The following is a 13,101-nucleotide window of genomic DNA, read 5'->3' on the forward strand; positions in this document are numbered from 1 at the left end:
ATCAGTTGCCAAGCATCCAAATTTTGAGCATGTGACCATGGGGATGCTGCAATGGTTGTAAGTGTAAAAAACTGTCATGTCGCTTTTTTCAGTGCTGCTGTATCTTTAAACCAGAAGTGGTATTCAGCAGGTTCTGACCAGTTCTGGAGAACCAGTAGTGGAAATTTTGAGTAGTTCAGAGAACTGGCAAACATCACCTCTGACTGGAGATTTTACAGTATCCCCTGCCACATCCACCAAGTCACGCCCACAGAACCGGTAGTAAAAAAAATTGAATCCCATCACTCCTTTAAATGGTCACTAAATGAATTGTTGTAAGTCAAGGACTACCTGTACAGTTGATTGTTATCCTTCACTATCTTTGTTGTCAATTTTAATGCTAGTTTTTATACTTGCTGTCATGGTCTTGATATTTAATCATAGCCCCTTTTTTCCATTTCCATTTTTAGCTATCATACTACAGTTATGTTATTTGTTATAGCAATACCAATAGCACTTAGACTTGTATACCGCTTCACAGTGCTTTACAGCCCTCTCTAAGTGGTTTACAGAATCAGCATATTGCCCCAAAAATCTGGGTCCTCATTTTACCAACCTCGGAAGGATGGAAGGCTTGAGGCAACTGGTGAGAATCAATCTGCAGGCAGCCAACAGTCACAGCAGAACTGTCTGCGCACTCATTCTAACACTGAGCGCCATGGCTGAGCTCAATTTCCGAGTAGTATCAAAAATCACCGGAAGTGTTCCTAAAAGAGAGGTAGGTCCTGTGGCTATATTGTAATATGCATCAGTATGATTCAGTTTCACATCTTTTTTTAAATAATTTTGTTATTTTTAAAAACAAACATACACATACAAAACATAAAAACATAAAACCATCTTCCATTTTATATACATACAGTGTGTCAGTTGATTACATATCTTTTGTGCTATCCTTTTGTAGTAATTTACTCACAACTTATATCAGTCTTCACATTGTTAAACTAATATATGTTTATATATTTATCAGTTATTAATCATCCATGACTAAACTATTTATTCCATCATTTTATATGAGATGTTCCAAGTTTTATCTTAAAATTTGTGTTATACTTTCAACCAGTGGTTATATATATCTATATTATGTTTTATATCAGTCTATTAAATTTCTATCACAAAATTATCTAGTCTATTACATTACCATGCCTTTTTATCCAACCATTGATAAAACAAATCCCATATCATATAAAATTGCTTGTCTTCTTGTTCTCTAATTTCAAATGTCAGTTTACTCATTTCAGCACAGTCCGTAATTTTTTTGATAACTTCCTCCTGCAAAGGTATTTTGTCATTTTTCCAGTTCTTCGCAAATACAATTCTAGCCACTGTTAAAACATTTACAATCAAATATTTCAGTTCTTTATTGTATATGTCCGGTATGACTCCCAATAAAAAGATCTCTGGTTTAAAGTCTATATGTTGTTTTATCATTTTTACCAACCATGTGTGGATTTTAGTCCAATATTTCTTCGCGTCCGAACATGTCCACCACATATGGTAATATGAACCAGGTATCTGATGACATTTCCAGCATTTATCCGATTTATTCTTAAATATGTGCTCCTAAAAGGAGAGGTAGGTCCTGTGGCTATATTGTAATATGCATCAGTATGATTCAGTTTCACATCTTATATCTGAATTGAAAAGAAGAAACTGTCCTCACCTCCTGCTCGAGCAACTCCAAAGATACGATGCATTGGAAGAAAAAAAGAAAGCAAAAATCTTATATAGCCATATATATTTGTTTAGTTTGCATTTAGTTCTCCAGGAAAAACAATTCCAAAATTATATCCATCCAGCATACTATGAAGAAATGATATTTTACCAACAAGCAGTATGAGTAAGACAGTGAGATGGATATGGGAGATCAGATTTTTTCAGTTCGGTCTGCAGATGGTGCCATATCTGAATTTTGTTCTTTTCTTGAATTTACTTGCTAAATGCAACATGGGAGTCATTCTTAGCATACTAATAACTAAACGTTAATGTGATCCAAACACAAGAGATTATGTTAGGGTAAGTCCTACTGTGAAGCAGACTGAGTCAACTATGGGAGGATATCTAGTAGTGATGAAGTATTGGAGGGCAGACCTATGCTATTGTCTACTAGTAGCTGCTCTGATTCCTCCCCCACACATAAATACAAATTAGCCTAACCTTAGCTACAGTGGAGAATGCTCACCTAATTGTGCTGAAGTAATATTTAATTGCCAATCCGTTCAACTTCTGTAGATGGGACGGTATCTGAGGATGGGATTCTTTATTTCAAGCAGTTTGAATCTATAGGTTTTGAATTGTGTGTTTGTCCATAGTTTAAATCAGGTCAGTGTTTAAAAGACAGTTATAGTGCCACCTAGTGGAACAAAAATTATATCTACTATTTATGTATGAATGCAGTTTACCTGTTCTAAATAATGACTGAGGTATTTAGGAATCTAAACATAAAACAGTTAGCAATAAGCATGTGTCCTTTCCCCCTTTCTTCTGCTTATTTATATACAGTAGTTTATATAAGCATTTTCTGTACCTTTGGTCAAGAATTTCACATAATTGGATAGGAGAATTCCTGAGTAGTAATTTTGAAATGTATTTATTTTATATTGTACCTTTCAGGAGCACTGTTGAGGATACTTTTTGATTCTTGCAGCATACAAATGTGTTGAATAAATATTACTGATCAGTCAATTCTTAAACATGATTGCTTAATTTTTAAGGATAATTGCTTACATGTTCACAAGAATGGGTAATTTCTTTTTTTTTTCCAATTAGGCTATAGAGATACACTATTTTATCGATATAGTCATAAAATTAAGGGAACATTGTTTATTCAGTCTGTCTTCAGTTGTAACTCTTTTTTCTCCATAATTGGATATCATGAACAACTGTAAGTTAATTAGAAATTCAGAACTTCATTTTGATAGAGCCAAATGAATATTGAGAGTGTGTCCTTGGAATAGAGACGTGTGGTGGCAGGGTTAGGTAAATGTACATATTGTCCAATCTCAGAGTTTAAAAATACAAACATCTTCAGAATGTTGTATCCACGACTGGTATGATTTTGTATGGTTCTTCAGTACAAATGACTGAATAACATTTTATCCTCTGAGGCATGTTACTCAATCATTTGTACAATTAAGTGTTCATATCCTAATAAGAATAACTGTTTAAAGGCAAAGCTTTGCATTCAAAAGTAAGTTCTATTGAGATAAATGTTACAAATTCCTACCTCGTTTTTGTAACAGTTTTTGCCAATCTGCTATTTTCTAGATGTGCTAAAATCTCAGTTTCCAGAATTATTAACCAACAGGATTAATCAGACTGGGGAAGGTTGATGTTTGGTTTACAGTACTGGATGGATGCAGTTTTTCAATAAGTCATATTCCTTCACATACTAAAGCAATTAGACTTGTAATGTTACTGAAGCAATTAGACTTAACAATATTCTCCTAATTGCAAATAGGGGCAGGGAAAAATTGAAATGTGTGTGGTTTGCCAAATAAGTCCAGTAAATGTTTATTAAGTATGATTTAACTTGGGATTCTCCTAATTCACCTGGAACAGGAGTGTCAAACTCAAGGCCTGGGGAGCCACTCTGGAAACAGAGAAGGACTGGCCCGTGATGCCTCTGCCAGCGAAAACAGAGCTTGCAGCCCTCCCAAGTTCTGTTTTCACTGGCAGAGGGTTGCAGGAGGCCGTTGCAGCCAGAAATGGAGCTTGGAAGTCTTGTTTTCTCTGGCAGAGCACTGGGGCCACCACAGGCACCCCCGACATGAGTGGTCAAGCTGGCCATGCCCACTCTGCCCCCCCAACCCCACCCAGGTCAAACACAACCCTGATGCGTCCCTCAATGAAATCGAGTTTGACACCCCTGATCTAGAGGTATGCTGTGTATATCTAATAAGTAAATACCACTGAATTGTTGGAATCATATAAGGGAAATGTATTTATATAGTATTGTATACTTGAACTGTGCTTTCTTTGCTGCTCTCAAGTCATTGTGTGATAAACTCATACAAGTGGTTAATAAAGATAACAGGGTTAATGTTCTGTGTTGATTTTTCACAATTCTTTGGCTTCCAATCTTATCTTATTAAAATGTATATAAATTAGCAATCTGGAAAATTAACAGCACATTTTATAAACCAAGTCTGTACACTTGTTCTGAAACATGATCAGAACAGCTTAATGAGTTATTTAAAAATCACATCGACCAGGTTAAACGGCAAAAGCAACAACGTAAGGTACCCTGGAATTTAAACTATAAAAAAAATAACATTGTTCCCAAAGAAGATTTTGAAGCAGCGAAGGAGAGAGGGAAGGGAAAGGATTTGGTGTGGTTTTTTTTCTTCCCTTCCCTATACTGACACCTAAGAGACTTTAGCAAGAAATTGAAAAAAAATCCACTTTGACATCAATAGGCATTTAAGCTGAAAATAAAATGTCAAAGGGATAATAAAGATTTCTGGATACTTAAAAGCTTTTAAAAGCAGGAAAGGAGAGAAAAAGAATAAAAGGGCAGGATCTGGAAAAAATGGAGGAGACAGCCTGGAACTAAAAGGAATTTACAGTGAAACCTCAACAAGATTCCTAAAAGATACATTTTAACTGAAACTTGGCAACAAAATAATAGAACCCCAAGAAGAGAAAGTGAAAAAAAAGAAGCAAGAAGAAACAGCTTTGGATTATTTGGATTACCGTATTTGCCGGCATATAAGACGACTGGGCGTATAAGACGAGCCCCCAACATTTCCACTCAAAATATAGAGTTTGTTATATACTCGCCGTATAAGACGACCCCCCACTTGGAGGCATGTTTTCAGGGCAAAAAGTCATCTCATACGCCGGCAAATACGGTAAGTTGTAACACTTGGGGTATTCTGGATATAATTCTTGATTGACACCCCCCCCTTTCCCCAAACTTACAAAGCCACCAAAATGCTTTAGAGGCAGCTTCGCCTTTCTCAGGCTGGCACTCAATTCCTCTCCCTTTCTTTGTGACAGCCCCGCGTGCGTGCCATCGGGACTCAAGGGTGGGGGATAGACAGCTGCCAACTCTCTCTCTCTCTCTCTCTCTCTCTCTCTGTGTGTGTGTGTGTGTGTGTGTGTGGTGTGGGGGGTAATTCCGGCTATCTCTGGCCTCCGCTCGGTTTTAAAGTCGCTTGGCCGGTTCCCAAGTCGCAAGTGCGCGCTGGCCGGGAGACGCGGCGCCCGGGTGGCAGCTCGGTGCAGGGAGGCGGATCTTTCTCTCTTAAGTGAGGAGGGGACAAGAGGAGGGATGGGACGGGACAGGGGTGGGAGGAGGTCCCTCACCTTCTTCCACCGCCCACGGACCCTTTTCTTCCCAAGGGGACCCTGGAAAGCAGCTCGGGAGCCGGGTGGCCCTGCCCAGCGGGGTCCCATCAGGAACTTCCCGAGGACACCCCCGCCCCAAGCACAGCCCTCCCGGTCTTTCAAAGAGGGAGGGAGAAGCGGGAGGAGCAAATTGCCGCCCCCGCCCGCTGCCCAGAAGGAGGGCGCCACAGTCCACCCCACCACCTTCTCCCTCCCACTCCCGGGCCATTACGCGGCTCGGGGCTGGCTGGGCGACGGCCCGCCAGAGACCCTCCCGCTCCACCCCCACCCCACTTCCAGATTGGCCTCCGCAGCGCCCGAGCCGGGCGGAGGGTGGGTGGGTGGGTGGGGGGAGGAGGAGAAGAGACTCCGGCTGGGCTTGAAGGGGCTTGCACAACGTTTTACGGCGTATAAGACGACCCCACTTGGAGGCATGTTTTTCAGGGCAAAAATGTCGTCTTATACGCGGCAAATACGGTACTTGGTGATCTTTGGATTTTGGTTATTGCATTTAAATGACTAAAATCAATCAAGTGGTTGTTTAAAAGGGTTTAAAATGGCACCACTTTTAGAAGAACTGAAAATGGAACTTAAAAAGTACAAAGAAGATGCACAAGAAGGGAGAGGTTCTTTTGGCTTTGTATTTCAACTCTAAGAAATGGAGATCTGGAACTATGAGAAACAACAAGAAACGCTTGCAGATCAAGGAGATTGGGACAAAGAAGAAGCCATCTTTAATGATCAAGTAATTTTATGTGGGGGGAAAAAAGGAAAGGGGAGAAAGAGAATGAAAAGTTTAAGATTTGAAAAAACAACCAAAAAAGAAGAAGAATAGTTTGAAAAATAAGTATAATATTAGAAAGCAACAGAAGAGGGGATTACAGAAGAGAGAATTAGTAATAGAGAGACAAGGGGGTAAAAAGGGGAGGGAGAAGAAGAGGGGGAAGAAGGAAAGGAAAAGAAGTTATAAAGGACAGAAACAAGATATAGAGGAACAGGGAAAAGGTATAAGAATTGAAAGTATAAGCCTGTTTAGAGATAATGGGTGAAAACGTAATTGTAAAAGGGATTCTGCAAAGGTACATAAAATAGTATTGTTATATTACAAATAGAAATAATTTTAGAAAATATTAAAATGATGGATAAAATATTTATCGTAATCTGGTGGAATATTTGTTAATAAATAAATGAAATAAAGTGAATGAGAGAATTAAATTAGGAAAGGATGGGAACATTTTAATTATTATTAATGATTTATAAAATATAAGTGAGAAATATGGGGGAAAAAGAATTAATTATGGAAAGTTTATAATTTCCAAGGAAGTATGATATTTAATTGAAAAGAAATGTTAAAGTTAAGATTTTAATTAATATTAATGATAGAATTGAATTGGAATGGAATGAGTGATATATATATATATATATATATATATTCTTAAGTTTTCGTGGGTACTTACATGTATGGCTTTCAGCTTTGTTAGGGTATTTTCCCACGTCATTATAGTTATGCTTTTAAAGTTGTAGCAACATTTCAGCAGAATCCCATCTGCCATCATCAGGCTTCTGTACAATACAGAAGCCTGATGATGGCAGATGGTCTGCTGAACCTACAACTTTAAAAGCACAACTATAATGACGTGGAAAATACCCGAACAAAGCTACTCCCATACATATACATATATATATATACATATACATATAATACATACATATACATATACATATACATATACATATATATGTAAAACCAGGAGCCGCTGCTGCCATTGCACATGCGCGCTCTTCCTTTTGCCTTTCCTTCCCGAGGCAACGCGGGACTGGAGCGCTTAAAACTCCTGAAGCCCCAGCCGGATTTCGTTTCCTTGGGAGCTGGGAGAGGCTGGATAAATTCGTTTCCACGTAGACAAAAGTGCCTCAAAAAAAAAAGTGCAAAAGTGGAAGGCGTCGAAGAGGGGCGAGTATAAAGGTGTGTTGGGGGTGTCATACGCGGTCGTCTTAATTAGTAACTACAGGTAACTACAGAAAATTTTGTTTGATGAGAAAAGATAATATGAAATTGAAACAGGACAGACAAAAGTATAAATATAATGATTTGAATTGAGATGAGATAATCAAAATAAAGTTGAGAAAATTAAAAGAGGGGAAAAACTATGTAGAAAATGTAAAACAGTAATAAGATATGGAATAGAACACAAAAATGAGCATGAAATTGAGTTTGTGTCTGTACGAAGAAGTGATAACCCGGGACCATGCTATTTTCAAAAAAAGTTGTTTTATTTGTATTATGGTTTTTTTGTGTGTGAAAAGCCAAATAAAATTTTCAAAAAAATAATAATCACATCAATATTTTAATCAGTAAATTATAAAAACCCAACAACTCGAGGAAAGCTAGGCTACCCTAACATGCTATTATACAACAAACACCATCAAATTAAATAAATGTAAATTGACTGATGCAGGAAAGTCATGTCAAGCAAATTTCCCTGGAAGAAGTGGAGCACCAATACCCAGAAGGCTTTTTTTGCATGCCATTTTATCCCTTCCCTATCATGGTTTTACAAAGCCAAACAAACTTTCAGAACAGAGTTCAGACACCACCCCTACCAATAAAGCCAAAAGCTATGGTACAAAAGGTCATGAGATTTGAACCCAAATGTGGTAGCCTAGCTTTCCTTGAGCTTAGAGTAGCCATTTGCCCTGAGGTGAAGCAATTGCAAAAAATGGGGGGGGGGAGAGGGAGTGCTCTAGTGTTTTGACCTCTCACAAACAAAATGCCTTTTACTCTTACTTCCACACCAGGAGAGCTCTTGGTAGAAAATACTTCTAATGAGTATACTAAAGTATTATATATTGGAAAAATATATAAATCAATATTGTCTCACTTAAAGCTAATTTGCAGTTAAAGAGAAATATCTCTTTTTAAACATAATTTACAGATTTGGCCTTTTTTCATGTCAGAAACAATTACATTTTTATGTGGTAAAACGAAATAAGACCCAGGAAATAGGCCTACCCCTGGAAACACAAAATTCCCTGTAATTTATATTGTCAGTACTCAGTAGCAAAAAGAAGAAATGAATAATCATAATTATGACTCATACACTCTTCCTCAGAACTTTTTTACACTTTTGTACTTAGTACTAAAGAAAAACTGCAGCAAACAGATTAAGACCAAAACCCAACAAGTTAAAACATGCTTTTACTGTAGAATAACTATGGGCCATCAACATCAATAGTGCATTAGGGGAATTTGTCATCTGGCAGAGCAACTAAGGTGCAGTGTTTGTGCCAAAACCAAGCCTGTAAACTGCTTTGAATGAGTGCAGATAATCCATATCCTCCCAAAAATGTAAAGCTGATAAACCTTCACCACTTTTTCGAGGACTTTGCCCCAAAAAAGGGATATTTATGATAGAAAATAGATGTGAAGTACCTCATATCCACTAGGAGTTGCATCATCACCTCTTTCAAGGCAGGAGGGACCAGTCCTGATTACTCATTTAGCACAAGTAATCCTCAATCATTCTTTTAGTGATTGTTTGAAATTACGGTGGCACTGAAAAAAGTGACTTGCATCTGGTCCCACACTTACAACCATTGTAACATCCCCATAGTCTTCTGATCAAAATACAGGCAACCAGCCTGTATTTATACAAGTTGCAGTATCTTAGGGTCATGTGATCATCATTGGATGTTGGAGCTGTGTCTTCTTCCATTCTGCCTTGAACTCAAGTGTTCCTGCTGTCTTTTAGAGAGACCCAATTCTGTTCTATATTAGCATTCTCCAAACCTCGCAATCCGATTGGTCCGCATGGGCCGCAATCTGATTGGTCAACTGAGCGGCCGTGATTGGTGTGCTAGGAACCTCCCGCGATTGGCCGAGCCGATCGCGGGAGATTCAAAGCCCTGTCATTGGCCGCCGAGCCACCAGCTGGCTCTATAAGTAAAGCCGCGCTGAGCGCAGGTCCTGTACCTAACTGTATATTCAATAAAGAGCTGAATGTGCACTTTAAGTCTCGCGTCTCAATGCGACCCGATCTACCTGGGACTGATCTACCTGGGACCGATCTCCCAGACATAACACTGGCGACGAGGGTGGGATATTGAGGCGAGAGACCATCAAGCACGTGGCAACCGGCGCGAAACGACCAGCAAGATGGCCAGCAGCACCCCGCCACCCGCTCCCTTCAACCCAGCCACCGAGGACTGGGAGTCCTACACCGACCGATTCCAGATGTTTCTGGAATGCAGCAACCTTAAGGATGCCAATGGACAGCGCAAACGAGCTGTATTCTTGACACACTGCGGGCCCGCAATGTTCAAGATGGCCAAAGCATTGGCAAAGCCCGCCAACGTAAAGGAGATGGACTGGGCTGACCTCGAGCCCATCCTCCGCCGCCATTACGCCCCTGCCGTGCCTACTCTCATCCGAAGGCACGACTTCTACCAGCGAGACCAGCGTGAGGGTGAAGCCATCAGCGAGTTCGTGGCCCAACTGAGAGACCTCGGAGGCCTGTGCGGGTTTACCGACTTGGACGAAGCCTTATGCAACCGAGTTGTCCTTGGGCTCCGAGACCCTGTGCTGCAAAGCCGCCTGATGGCCAAGGGCGACATCTCCCTCACCGATACCCTCGCTGAGGCGACCGCCACCGAAGCCACTCGCAAATCGGTGGCCCGGATGAGGCAAGCGAACACGACGGAATGACCGACGGCCATCGAGACAACCTCAGCACCAGCAAGGCCCGCAGAGACCAGCCACCGAGAAACGACCACCCACCATGGTGATGTCGACTCCCACTCCGACACCGACAATGAGGAGGAGGAGATCCACCGCCTCCAGGCAGAGCGAGATTGGCGGGACCGGAGGAGATGTAAGTCGGGGTTCCATTGTGCCGGCTGTGGCGGTGATCACCCCGCTCCGAATGCCATTTTCTCGACGCCATCTGCCGGCATTGCGAGAAGTGGGGACACATCGCCAAGGTGTGCCGGAACAAGCGGAACTGCAGCCCCCAGCGACGAGGCAGCAGCCCCCTGTGGCTAGGCAGCAGCCCCCGACGACAAGATGGCACCCCCAGGAACCAAGACCGCCAAGCCGAGAGCCGATGGAGCTGAGACGGCAGGAACAGACGACTCAGCGAGGTGCAGCGCCGAGAGAAACCCATCAGATGGTCATCATCAGCCACTCCTCAACCATCGACGCCCGGAAGGTACACGTGGAGGTAGGCATCGAAGACCAACCCTGCGAAATGGAGGTGGACTCCGGGTCCTACCTCTCAATGGTCTCCTGGTGCACAATCAAGCGCCTGGTGCCTACCATCCGCCGCCATGAACTGGACGACCAGAAACTAACACTGAAGGACTACCAGGGAAACCGCATCCCTGTAGTCGGCATCGGACATTTTAAAATCACCTTCAGAGGCCACACCGAGGTACTGACACTCACGATCGTAGACAAGGACCGCCCCAGCCTACTCGGACTGCAATGGTTCTCCCCGCTGGGAATCGAAGTAACGGGTATCCACCACACCGACGAGGCAGACTGGGAAGCAGCGCTCGTGAGGGACTTCCAGGAAGTCTTCGACGACACCCTAGGCAAGTACCAAGGGGCCCCTATTTCTTTCAACCTTAACCCAAATGTCGCCCCAATCCGCCTCAAACCGCGGCGAGTGCCTTTTGCGCTCAAACCTAAAATCGATGAGCAGCTAGACAAGCTCATCGCACAAGGGGTTTTAGAGCCAATTGACCATGCCCGCTGGGAAACACCCATAGTCACCCCCATCAAACCGGATGGCTCCATAAGAATCTGCGGTGACTATAAGGCCACCCTCAACCATGCTCTGCAGCAAAGCGCCTATCCCGTCCCAGTAGTACAGCACCTTCTGCACTCACTGGGGGGAGGCCGGGTCTTCGCGAAGCTCGACCTGGCGCAAGCCTACCAGCAACTGCCGGTCGACGCCGAAACAGCCGAGGCGCAAACGATTGTTACACACCGGGGGGCATTCCGGTGCAACCGACTCCAATTTGGAGTCAGCGTCACGCCAGGAGTCTTCCAAAGCCTCATGGAAAGACTCCTCCAAGGGATAAAAGGAGTGGTGCCCTACTTTGATGACGTGCTGGTAGCAGCCGCCAACAAAAAGCAATTGGAAACCTGCTTAAGAGCAGTGCTGCAAAAGTTCAAAGACGCCGGCCTTAAAGTTAAAAAAGGGAAATGCCAACTCTGCACCGAAAGGGTCGAGTTCTTGGGGTATCTCCTAGACCAACACGGAATCCACCCCACCGGAAAGAAACTTAGGGCCATCAAGGAAGCCCCCACACCCACCAACAAGGCGGAACTGCAGGCGTTTTTGGGACTTATTAACTTTTACAATGTTTTCCTACCCCAAAAGGCGACCGCGGCAGAACCCTTGCATAGGCTGCTGGATAAAACAGCCATCTGGACTTGGGGGAAGCAGGAGGAAAACGCATTCCAACAAACCAAAAACCTGCTAACGTCAGACGCCGTCCTGATCCAGTACAGCGAGACCCTGCCGCTGACGGTCACATGCGACACCTCACCCTTCGGCATCGGGGCAGTCCTCAGTCACACCTTACCGGATGGGAAGGAAGCACCCATCGCCTTCTTCTCGAGAACACTATCCAAGCCGGAGAGGAATTACAGCCAGCTGGACAAAGAAGCCCTGGCAATCATCTCCGGAGTGAAAAGGTTCCATGAGTACCTTTACGGTAGGACCTTTTCAATCATCACGGACCACAAACCTCTACTTGGGATACTGGCAGGGGACAAGGCCACCCCGAACATCCTGTCACCCAGGATGATGAGGTGGTCCGAGTTCCTTGCCACCTACACCTACGAACTGACACACCGGCCTGGCAAGGACATTTCGCACGCAGATGCACTAAGCCGATCCCCTCTACCAGACCTGGACGATGACACAGCGCCCACAACAACAACCCTGCAAATAGAGACTCTACCCAGCCCACTCCTAACCGCGCCAGACATTGCCCGAGAAACAAATAAAGACAAACGGCTGGCGCGGGTATTGAGCTGGGTAGAGAGGGGGTGGCCGGAAAGTGAAGGCAGCGAACAGTTCAAAGCCTTCCGGAACCGGCAAACCGAACTGTTCACACAGAAGGGGTGCATACTTTGGGGGGACTGGGTTGTTATACCAGAGACATTACAAAAAAAAGTACTAGCAATGCTGCATGAGGGGCACCCGGGCATGGTCAAGATGAAAGCCCTGGCCAGAAGTTACGCTTGGTGGCCAGGGATGGACAAACAAATCAAGACATGGGTAGCCGGGTGCAACAGGTGCCAAGAGACGAGGTCCACCACCCCCCGCCGCTCCAGTCCTGGAATGGGAAACCCCCAGAGGCCCATGGTCACGAATACATATAGACTTCACCGGGCCAACCAAGGGACATACATTTCTCATCACCGTGGATGCTTACTCCAACTGGCTAGAAGTAAGCACCATGAGAACAACGACGACAGAAGCCGTCATAGATAAACTGAACAGACTTTTCGCGACGCATGGGCTGCCAGATGTAATAGTGTCGGACAACGGCCCACAGTTCACGGCACTAGCATTTGAGAAATACCTTGCCATACGGGGAATCAGGCACGCGTTAACCTTGCCAGCTCACCCGGCGGCGAATGGAAGGGCGGAACAGATGGTCCAATACACAAAAAAACCATCCAAAAAATAGAAACTGGCGACATACAAGAAAAAA

The sequence above is a fragment of the Notechis scutatus genome, chromosome 1 (genome assembly GCF_049901735.1).
Source record: "Notechis scutatus isolate UNSWTSFEM ecotype Mainland chromosome 1, rNotScu1.2, whole genome shotgun sequence".
Lineage (NCBI taxonomy): Eukaryota > Metazoa > Chordata > Lepidosauria > Squamata > Elapidae > Notechis > Notechis scutatus.